Genomic DNA, 9,865 nt, shown 5'->3' with positions numbered 1-9,865 from the left:
GACCTGCATTGCACACTTTGGGCCGGTGCCCAAGCATGGATGTATGAATGCTTCAAATGTGTGTGGACCTGCATTGCACACTTTGGGCCGGTGCCATACTCAGTGCTGGAACCCACCCCTGTGGAGGAGGTGTGTCCCTGAGGGGTGGGCTTTGAGTTTTCAAAATCCCACACCACTCCCAGTTAGATTCACCCCACCCACATCTCTGCCTCGTGCCCAAGAATCAGGTGTACGCTCTCAGGTACTGCTTCAGCACCAAGTCTGCCTGCCTGCCTGCCTGCTGCCATGCTTCACTCCGTGACAGTCACGGACTGCAAGCCTCAGGAACCTGAACCCCTAAAGATGCATGTGTTTCTAGAGGCCAGAGGTTGACATCAGATGTCTCTGTCAATTTTTCTGCACTTTAATCTCTGAGGCAGGGTACCAAACATATGAACCGTGCCATGAACTTATGGGTCTTCCTTGCACAAGGGCCATGCTGATATCTGTATCATGCCAATTTTATCATAGGAGCCACTGAAGTGAGCACAGCTGCTGTACTACACCTACACACACACACACACACACACACACACACACACACACACCCCGAGTTGGGGAGATTGCAGTTCCACACTTCACTTTCAGCTCCTGTAGTCCTTAGTACACTTTGGCTTGTAGAGACATAAATACACCCCTACCCGCCACTCATGCGCCCCCACTTTCCCCACGAAGGCCTTGATTTCAAACATCCAAAACTGTGAAACACTGGGATAGCCTGAGGCAGTCTTCTAGGGTAGCCTCAGGAAGCTAAGAGAAAGCAAGTTCCCAAGAGATGTCAGGTGTGCTGAGAAGCTGAGACTCCACCCCACAGGCCGCTGGCCAGTTCTCGGGCAGCAGAAGCGGGGAGTTTTACTTGTGTTTTAAAACTGGAAGATCCTTCCTATCTGTATAGTCCACTCCTGTACCCGTCTTTGCTAAACCATATCCTTCTTGCTGGCATATCCACACTTATGGCTTTAAGTCCCAAATGAAACACCTCTTTGCAGATAGAGGTTGACTTCAGTGCGAATATTCTTCAGACCAGGCTGTCTCACCTACAATGCAGGCTGCTCAAACTCCACGTGTCCAAAGTAAGTTCACTTCAGCATCCTCACGTACCTCATTCCCTGATCTTTGTTGGCTGACATGTAATCACTGCATCAAAAGCTGGGGAGGTCACCCTACACTCTCTGCTCCCACCCCAAACACCAGGAAACTCCCAGGTTATCTCTGGAGTACACCTCACTGCATTGTGCACATGGTGCATTCCGCTTCTCTCCGGCCCTGGTTTCTGCAGTCACCTATCTTGGGTTTCCATGCCCCCTCCCCCCACACACACATTCAGAAAGGCAGCTTTCAGAGGCACACATCCAGAGACCTGGAATCTCTGGAGACACAGTGTTTGTTCAGGCAAGAGCCCCACCAAACCTCATCCCTCCCTGATCAAGCCGCTTCCTTCCTCCATGATGATCCTACCTGCTCCTCACCCTGATGCCACCTCCCTGTCCCAGCCAAGCATCCAAAGCCCAAGGCATTAGCCACCTTAGGGCTGACACTCCTGTGGCCTGGGACATTGCCACATAGAACTTTTGTATCAGCCAATGATGTGCTGGGCACAGCAGGTGGCTCACAGCTGCCTGTATCTTCAGGTCCATGGTATCTGACAGCCTCTTTGAGGGCACTAAACATGTAGCATTCATTTACACACACACACACACACACACACACACACACACACACACACCGTCATCCTCTGTTATATAGTGGGTTCCAGGCCAGCCTGGGTTACATAAGACTCTGTCTCAAATTAAAAAGCTTCAGCCCGGGCTGGTGAGATGGCTCAGTGGGTAAGAGCACCCGAATGCTCTTCCGAAGGTCCAGAGTTCAAATCCCAGCAACCACATGGTGGCTCACAACTATCCGTAACGAGATCTGGCGCCCTCTTCTGGAGTGTCTGAAGACAGCTACAGTGTACTTACATATAATAAATAAATAAATCTTTAAAAAAAAAAAAAAGCTTCAGCCCTGACAACACAAACAGAAACACTGAAGGGATTTACAACCATTCCTAACTAACAGAAACACATCCATTCCTAGAGGTGAACTATGCCTCAATTGCAGACTCACATTAACTGCCCTGCTCTTACAGCTGTGCTCAGAGCTTTGAGTGTCTTCTTTCTAGAAACCCTTCCAAGGGCCATCAACAGCACCATATCACAGAAAAGAGAGTGAGGCTCTGGGGACCACGTTGTAGTGACTGTTGGAAGAGGCAGGAATCGAGGACAACCCAAGCAGTGTCCCTGTGCTGCTTTGAATGAGAATAACAGTCATTGGCTCAGATATCTCAATGCTTGATCCAAACTTAGTGGCACTGTTTGGGAGGGATTTGGAGATGTAGTCTTGTAGAGGAGGTGAGTCCCTGAGGGGTGGGCTTTGAGCTTTCAAAAGCCTACACCATTCCCAGTTAAATTCACCACACCCCCTCTATGCCTTGTGCCCAAGAATCAGATGTACGCTCTCAGCTACTGCTTCAGAACCATGCCTGCCTGCCTGCCTGCCTGCCTGCCTGCCTGCCTGCCTGCCTGCCTGCCTGCCTGCCTGCCATGCTTCACTCCATGATGGTCATAGATTGCAACCTCCAGGAACCATGAGCCCCTAAATTAAATGCTTTCTTTTATAAGATGCATTGGTCATGAAGTTTTGTCGTTGCAATAGAAAAGTAGCTAAGACAACCAGGGACAGGGACTATGGTTCCTTCAGCCCTCAAGTACAAGGCCCAGGACATGGTGGCTCATGGCTGTGTTATCTTCCATGGAGTCAGAGCCTGAATCGCATCCCGTGGAAACCCTCTAAACCGTTCACTCACTTCTTCATCTGCAAACACATGAATAATCGGCCCTGCCTTGGAAGAGTTATTGGGAAGAGTCACATCAGTAACACATGGTCATCTGAATCTTGCCTGTGTGTGTGGGGCGGGGGGGTGGTTCTTGGCTGGGAAATGAACCCAAGACGACCCATAGGCCAGGGCAGGGCTACAGCACTGAACTACAGCACTGGATCAAAGTCCCTGTCTTCTCCTCCTGGGTCCTGTCTCCTGTCTGAAATGGAAGGGCACAGACTTTGCTCCGCCTTCATGGGCTCCTAAGGGCATTTGTAGTGATTCTGTGGGCTGCCTCCTCTAGGGGTATGTTCACCTTCCTGTTGCCACACAGAGGTGGCACTGCTTGGAACACCAGACGCTGGCACACAAGAGGGCAAAATGAGAAAGCGAGGGCTTACGGTTCCCCGCAGAACTGCCTTAACGAAAGCCCACAGCCCCTCTGATCTCATTTGCGGGTATCACCGTCACCTCTTCTGGGTGGAGACAAAGGCACACAGAAAAGATATGTGATTTGCCCCAAACCACAGGGCAACACAGTGACTCAAACCCAGCTCTGTGTGGATGCCTGGTGCCAGTGTTTTCTTTCATAGTCAGGATTTTCCCCGCCTTTCTGATAAAAACCTCAAGATGGGCCAGCGAGATGGCTCAGTGGGTAAAGGTGCTTGCTGCCAAGCCTGACCACCTGAATTGCATCCCCGAGACCCATGTGGCAGGTAGTCAGAAGTCGTCCTCTGACTGTTATATAATGCTGTGCCATGTTCTCACGCTATACACACACAAAGCAACAAATAAATATAAATTTAAAATTTTGAAATAAAATTATTAAGGTAAACAAACTGCAATATATAACAGTCACGATATCACTGAAAGGGACATTAATTAAATGATTCTTAAATTAAAACTTCATTGTAAAGAACTTGAAAAAACAAGCATTTTGCAGGTAGATTATCCAGGCTCAAAGCTTATAACTGACTGAACAGTGAGTTATAGTTGACAGAGCCAGTAGGCTCTGGGCTCTTCCAGATTCTCATCAATGAGTCTGCCTAACAAAGGGTCTGGACATGACAAGCCCGTCTAGCATCAGTCCTCCCTGTGTCCAGAGGGTGGGTCTGCCGTTCTGGCAAGGCAGTTACCCCAATGTGACCTAAGTCCACAAACTTAGACAACTTATGTGTTTGCTTCTGCATTTGAGAACAAGTCATTTTCTTCCTCTTCAGGGTTGTCACCCGGGGACTTACTTACAAAAGCAAAGCTACCCCAGCTCCACGCCTTAGCCACTGAGGAGGCACCCCATTTTCTTCCCTAGAACTGACCCAAGCCAGGTGTGGTAGCCCACACCTTTATTTCCAGCATTCCAGAGGCCTAAGCAGACAGATCTTCAGGAGTTCAAGACCAGCCTCGCCTAGATATCAAGTCCCAGGATAGCCAAGGCTACTACATATGAAGACCCTGTCTCAATATAACAATAACGATAATTTTAAAAAAAGTGACCCAGTTACAGCTAACATTACAAGCCCAATGAAACACTACTCAGTTTGTTGAATTTCTATCTTTTATAGTTAGTGATCTTAGCTTACATTTCTTCTACACATCTGTTTATTATCTAGATTTCATAGGGCATATCTTTCCCTGTCTGGGCTGGCTGTGTCTGGGCCTCTGTGCCTGCCTTTGTTGTCTGTTTCAGCCCGTGCCTGAGTCTTACACTGTGCCTTTCCCATGGGTTACCACAACCATGTCCCCATCCAATCCCTTCCCCCATTACCCCACTCCACTTACTTTTATTTTATTGTTTATTTATTTTTTGTTTTTTGTTTTTTTTTTAAGATTTATTTATTTATTATATGTAAGTACACTGTAGCTGTCTTCAGACACACCAGAAGAGGGAGTCAGATCTCATTACGGGTGGTTGTGAGCCACCATGTGGTTGCTGGGATTTGAACTCTGGATCTTCAGAAGAGCAGTCGGGTGCTCTTACCCACTGAGCCATCTCACCAGCCCGTTTATTTATTATTTGAAACATGGTCTCATGTAGCTCAGGCTGGCCTAAACTCAAAACATAGGAATGACGGCCTAGAACTCCTGATCCTCCTGCCTCCACCTCCTGCGTGTTGTGACTGCAGGCATGTCTGTACCTAGTTTTGACGTTACCATTTTTAAGAAAACTTATTCCTCTATACTTAGTAGTATTTATTTATCTACTTATTTTCAATATGGCCTTCCTATATAAGCCTGGCCTAGAACTAGATATGCAGACCAGGCTAGCCTCAAATTCATATAACCACCTGCTTCAGCCTCTCAGGTGCGGGTATCAAGGGGGTGTGCCATCACACGTGGTATTAAGGACTTTTATAGCATTCAGCACAATTGCTTTTTACACCAAGGGTGAATATTCTGTGAGTTTTAAGAGTTTTAAAAATGAACTTCTCCATGAATCTACAACTTGGAATCTATGACGTAAGACACCATTTTGTCTGGACAGTCACCCGCTTTGCCCAAAGAGTCATTTGTTTTAAGGTCACCTCTTTCCCCGTCTGGGCTTGCTGACACCCACTGCCCCTGGTCCTCATCGCCTCAGCTTCCCAGGTTTCACAATGGCTCTCGCTGGAGTTTCGCTGTCCAGCCATGAGGCTGAAGCATCAGCTGGCAATCCTTTAACTTCTGCACACGCAGCCACAGGCAGGGCAGCTTGTCACATTCTTGGAATAGAAGTGGTGTCATTTGTAAACAGCTGTATTTTTGTCTCTTCCTTCCCTCTGCCAATCCCTGGTATTTTTTTTTTTCTTTCTGTTTTGTTCCTATATTGTCATGGCAAGCCTCTGTTAGACTCTGTTAAACAAGAGTTAAGATAACAGGCTTTGGGCTTAGTTCCTGTTTCTTAGAAGCAGCCTCTGTGGAAGGCTTGCCACCTGCTCGCTTGCACAGACCCCTCCCTCGTGTATAGGAGGAGAGTCTTTGACATTCCCATTTGAATGTTGACACGTCATACTGCACGTATCGTGGTATTTTCAGTATCCTTTGTGCATCTACTGAGACAAAATTCATCCATTCATCAAACTTTGGGTGAGTGTGAGTTACATAGCAGATACTTTCTTCCTACCAGCACCGGTCTGTGTTGATTTGAACTTATCTCCCTGGGATAAGCCTTCTTTAGTAATTTCTCAAGACTTCAATTTTGTTTTTTTAATTTAATTTCACTTTGTGGTTTGGTTCTGGGACAGAGTCTGAACTCCACAGGCAACTGAGAATAACCTTGAACTTTTGATTCTTCTGCCTGTTCTCTCCAAGTGCCAGGACGGCAGGCATGGTCTACCATGCAGGTTTATGCAGTACTGGGGGTAAAACCCAAAAGCTTCATGCATGCTAGACAAACACTCTATCATCTGAGCTACATCCCCGGCTTTATTTTTCACTCAGGGGAGGGAGTGTGACACATGTAGCCCAGGCTGGCCTAGAACTGATCCTCAATCTCTGTCATCCCCGTGCTTGGGTGGCAGGTGCTCAACATCACACCCAGCTAAAAGACTTTTAATCTTTTGATCTTTACCCAAAGGCTGGCAAGCTATTTAAGACTTGTCCCGGCCGGGCGTGGTGATACACGCCTTTTTTTTTTTTTTTTTTTTTTTTTTTTTGCCCCCCCCTTTTTTACACACGGCTGCCCTCGACCTCAAAACCCCCCCTGCCTCTGCCTCCCGAGTGCTGGGATTAAAGGCGTGGGCCACCACGCCCGGCTGATACACGCCTTTAATCCCAGCACTCAGGAGGCAGAGGCAAGCGGATTTCTGAGTTCGAGGCCAGCCTGGTCTACAGGGTGAGTTCCAGGACAGTCAGGACTACATAGAGAAACCCTGTCTCGAGAAACAAAACAAAACAAAACAAAAAACAAACCACACACACACAAAAGACTTGCCTCAGCTGGTTGATTAATTTATTTTTTCTTTTTTAAAGAACTTGTTAGGTGGTTTAAAATTTGCATAGAATAACTATTGAGAAATGAACTTCAAATGTCACCTCTTCTGGGAAGGTCTTCCAACTCCCTCCTTTTTGAAGTAGACATCAAGGCTTCTTCACGAGGGTTTTTAAATAGCCACCTGACGGGCTGGTGAGATGGCTCAGTGGGTAAGAGCACCCAACTGCTCTTCCGAAGGTCCAGAGTTCAAATCCCAGCAACCACATGGTGGCTCACAACCATCCGCAACGAGATCTGGCGCCCTCTTCTGGAATGTCTGAAGACAGCTACAGTGTACATACATATAATAAATAAATAAATCTTTAAAAAAAAAGAGTTGGTAGGACATGAGAACAGGAAAAGTGTCATTTGGAAGTGCTTCTTGACAATGCATGTCATTTAGCTAGCATACAACTTTAAAAAAAAAAATAGCCACCTGACCAGATACCTGAATCCCTGAATCCCACAAGACTCGAGGGTGCCCTAAGGAATGTCAGGGATATATATCGCCACAGCCAGTGGCTAGTAGTCACTCAATAAACACTTCCTGAATCTGTCAGGTCATCCTTCCATCCATCTCTTTAGCTCACAGATGATTTTTGAGGCTGTGTTTGTACATGAAATTAGTGTGGAATTTTCTTCTGACCTAGGTCTAAGCTTGAACAGAGAGGATCTGAGCAGAGGTACAAGCAGACACCCTGCTGAGGTAAGGTGCCAGCAATCTCTAGATAGGGACTTTGTTTCACAATGGTTTTAGGAAAGGGGCAATAATATAGGATGAAGTTACAAATGGTCCCAGTAAGCGTCCCAAACTAGCATCAGAGGTAAAGATGTCATCTGTCAAAACGGCCTCACAGCCCTTGGGAGCAGAGTTCCTAACCCACTGGTTATTAGCATGTATGCTGTGCAGACCACTCTCCAAAGGGCAGCCTATTGTTCCATCTACACACATAAGGAACTTGAGGCCCAGCTGGGGTAAATAATTTACCCAAGAGCCCTAGGATCAGCAAATGGATGGACTGGCATTCAAACAAAGGCCCTCCGACCACACCCCTATGTCCCTGATAGAGGGTCAGCAGGGGGCCTGGGTCCCAGGTCAGGACCTGGATACCCAGCATGGTAGCAGAAAGGAAGCCACGCAGGGCCTCTTAGTAGAACCAAAACTCAGAGAAGGAAACGGGACACAGAACAAAGCAGGAGGCTCGGCTTTGTCTGTGCCAGGGCAGCAGCAGCTCGGGCCAGGATCCCAGCCGGAAAGAATAGCAGTCTCCTGCTTCCTCAGACTAGACTGCTAGGGCTGAGGGTCGGGCTGAGCTACAGGAAGTAATCGCTAGGCTGTCCACACCCAAGATGTTACAGGCTGGGTCTGGGTAGGGAGGCCTCTCAGATCTACAGACCCTAAGGCAGATCAACATCTAGGCAAGCAGGCCTCTTACCAACACGGGCATCCCCACTCACACTTAGAACTGGAACGTGGCCTCAATACAGGGAAAATCTCAGCCCAGGATTTCCTTACCAGCTAATGGGCAGGGCTGAACCAGACAGCTGCTGCAGGCGCAACTGTCAACAGACAGGCTACATATATACATGCATGCATACATACAGACAGGCTGCATATACACATGCATGCATACAGACAGGCAGGCTACATATATACATGCATGCATACATACGGACAGGCTACATATACACATGCATGCATACAGACAGGCAGGCTACATACATACATACATATATACATGCATGCATGCATACATCATCCATCCATACATATGTATGTATTCATCACATACATACATACATACATACATACATACATATGTATTCATTCCATAACCTGCTTCCTTCCTCTGAGAAGGAAGTCTAGTCTTCCTCTAGTCTTGGACAGGTTTTAAACTAATATATCCCTTCTTAGTTCGATGCCCTGACAAATTCAACAGATAGATTTTAGTCATCCGAATCAGGAGCTCACATAGCCCACACTGGTCTCAAACTGGCTATACTGGCTATGTAGCTAAAAGTGAGTTTTAACTCGAGACCTTTTGCAGCCGTCTCCCAAGTGCTGGGCTTACAGGCACGCATTGCCACAGGATCATCTCAAGAAATACAATTGGGATCAGCTCCCTGCTATGCTTACATGAGGATCTGAGTTCAAGACCCCCCAGCACCACATAAATGCCTAACTGCCCTGTGGGCATGGTGGCCTTCTTGTAATCCCAGAGCTCAGGGAGGCAGAACAATCAAAATCAGAATCAAGGAATCCCCTTGAGCAAGCAAACACTAGGCATATCGATGAGTTCCGGGTTCAAGTGAGAGACCCTATCTCAGTAAAATAAGGTGGCGAGCAATCCAGGAAGACACCCAATGGCAAGCTTTGGCCTCCGCATTCAGGCACATACCTTCACACTCATGGGAGCACCCATACACACACACACACTCAACACACACACACACACACACACACACAAAATCTTAATTAGCGAAATGCATACTGTGTGTGATCCAGTTCACACAACTGTCCAAAACAAAACAAACAAAAAGCACCAAATATTTGCATGTGTGCACTGTATATCACTGTTTTTACTTTACTGTGTGTACAATCTGCTTGGTTGATTTATTGACCCTCTCATGGTTCAGGGGGCCAGCTTTTATTAGCCCTTCTCTTGGGGTGGATATTTATGTTGCTGTCTTTCACTTCACATGGTTACAGCAACATCCCCCAAACACTGCCCATGGAGGAGAATTTTCCTCCAGGGCAAGGCACCTAAGACTGGAGTGGTTAGGCACTAGGATGTAGGTGTCTATAATCTGGATAAATAGCACGGTTCCCTTCCCACGCAATGACACACATTGGCTCTCGCCGGCAATGTCAAAAATGACTTTTTATCAAATCAGTGTGTTATCAAGTGTTTCATCTTTTCCTATCTGATAGGTTATGAGTGCCCTCCCGCTGGGTAGCTCAGACCAAGTTTCATGTGGCAGTTTGCACATCTTGAATCCTGAAGAAACTTTTACAC

At 47.0% G+C, this 9,865-nt stretch overlaps 1 protein-coding gene and 1 non-coding gene across 5 annotated transcripts in view; both read right to left on the bottom strand.

The window, feature by feature from the left end:
- Nucleotides 1-9,865, bottom strand: part of Trerf1 (transcriptional regulating factor 1) — a 225,493-nt gene that overhangs the window by 175,687 nt on the left and 39,941 nt on the right. The gene's annotated exons all lie outside the window — the stretch shown is intronic.
- LOC115029832 lies at nucleotides 426-529 on the bottom strand. Its single transcript, XR_003835389.1, has one exon. It is a non-coding gene; the product is annotated as a U6 spliceosomal RNA (small nuclear RNA).

The sequence above is a fragment of the Mus caroli genome, chromosome 17 (assembly GCF_900094665.2).
Source record: "Mus caroli chromosome 17, CAROLI_EIJ_v1.1, whole genome shotgun sequence".
NCBI lineage: Eukaryota > Metazoa > Chordata > Mammalia > Rodentia > Muridae > Mus > Mus caroli.
The sequence above is the reverse complement of the archived record's forward strand: the minus strand, read 5'-3'. Positions and strand labels throughout refer to the sequence as shown.